Here is a 2,128-nt window from a genome sequence, read left to right as displayed (position 1 = left end):
CGACCTAATGAACTTAATTGCCTAGCGAGGACGACACTGATTGAACAGACAACCTTTTTTGGGATGTTGCTGATGCTGCTGATGTTGGATGCCGATGCTTCTGTTGTCCTGTCCGTTGCTTCGTCTTCTGCAGGCATTGAAGCATATCCTGGTGTTTCTGGGTGCTTGGTCTGCTGCCGCGTATACCAATATGCTGACTCTTCCTTCATTTGCATCTGTGGCAGTGTCGATGCCTGTTTCGACAAACCATGTTGATTGATTTTCGTTACCACGACTGACTCCACTCTTTCTGGTATGTTATTCTTTTTTTCAAGTGTTCAGACTTTTCTGTTGATCTTTACGACTAAGGAAATGACCACGTCTTCTCAAGTATGAAAGACTGCGACTGAGTTCTTGAAAAAAATACAATGTACACAACACCTTGTACTCATCTCCCAAATACACAAAACAGGTTACACGAATAAATCTGTGTAAAGGTAATAGTAGTGGTAGTAGTAGCAACAGTAGTATAATTAGATTTTTTAGCAAACAAAAACGACTTCCATCTTTGTGGGATTGAGTGGTGAAAGCAGGCAGGATCTGTCTTCGACAGGCACAGTTTAATTGGTCCCACTCCCACTAATGACTGTGATCGACAGCCTTTTCAGACTTTTATCAACTTACATTTAATACAGTTTTTAACTTATGTGGCTTTCTAATACAGTTTGCTCAAACTTGTGGTTCACCATGTATGCTAGTTTAAGGTATAGGGATCTGGTACCTTTCAGACGTGAAAATGCTAGCCTTAAAATGAGAATAAGAGTCTACCCCTTACTAACGTCACAATATTGTTCTATGGTTGTTGTTGTTGTCATTGATGCTGTTTTTTGCCATTACCCCTGAAAAACAAACTCCGAATACCTTTGCTCTTGGGCCGATTCCTCCTAAAATCGTAAATTATACTCTTACCTTTTGTCTCTTATTCTCATTTGCTCATTTCTTCCGAGTCTCTCTCTCTAACTTGTTCACATTCGTCCCGTCTACCTTCCTTACATTTCCCTCATTGTCTACAACTTCCAGAACTTCTTCCCTTAAATAGGTGTCACTTGCCTCAGGATGCTGCTGTGCTCCCCACCCCTGCACCATCCCACCCCAATTTCTGTACTCCTTTCCTCTCACAATTTGTACGCTTTCTTTTACTCCTGACACACGTGCATTGTCTGCAGTTTTGATGTGCGGACGCTAAAACGCAACATATTCTACGGTCCATTCCAATCGAGGTCAGGGTATCTTGCCTCCAATGGGTTCCTTAGCTGTCGGAAACCAGTATCAATAGGCCCTACCCGTGGCGGCCCATGGGAAAAAACTCCAGTATGCGAAGCTACTAGTTTGAACACATCTGCAAACAATAAAACAGGAGCAGTAGGAGTGTAGTTGTGGTAGTAGTAGTAGTAGTAGTACTAGTAGTAGTAGTAGTAGTAGTAGTAGTAGTAGTAGTAGTAGTAGTAGTAGTAGTAGTAGTAGTAGTAGTAGTAGTAGTAGTAGTAGTAGTAGTAGTAGTAGTAGTTGTTGTTGTTGTTGTTGTTGTTGTAGTAGTAGTAATTGTTGTTGTAATAGTAGTAGTAATAGTAGGAAGAGGAATGAAAACTTACTGAACTTCCACCTAGAATGGGAGGGCTAGGCATCTCCAACCCGCTAAACCTTGCCGACATAGAACACCAAAGCTCCATGAAACTTACGTCCTCCTTGACAAACAACATCGTGTCACAAGATCAACGGAAGGAGACTAAAATGGAGGAAATCAGAGAAATTAGAAGAAACATTTCAAAGGTAAGGGGGGAGAAGCAGAAGATGGAACTTCAAGCACTTCTAGCTCGGCTATCGAATTATATAAAAAGAAAGATAACAATGGCGCAGGAAGTTGGGGCGTCCAATTGGCTGACAGAAGTACCAATCAGGGCAAAGGGATTTACCTTAAACAAAAGAGAATTCACGGATGCCATTGCCCTGAGGTATGGATGGCCATTGGGAATGCTGCCTAACAGATGCTCCTGCGGTGTACAGTTTGCTCCAGACCATGCGATGATATGCAAGCAGGGTGGATTCATTTGCATGCGACATGATGAGGTAAGAGATCTCACTGCCCAAA

The sequence above is a fragment of the Oratosquilla oratoria genome, chromosome 19, assembly GCF_046742065.1.
Source record: "Oratosquilla oratoria isolate Oo_2021 chromosome 19, ASM4674206v1, whole genome shotgun sequence".
In the NCBI taxonomy this organism is placed as follows: domain Eukaryota; kingdom Metazoa; phylum Arthropoda; class Malacostraca; order Stomatopoda; family Squillidae; genus Oratosquilla; species Oratosquilla oratoria.
This window is presented reverse-complemented; position numbering follows the sequence as displayed.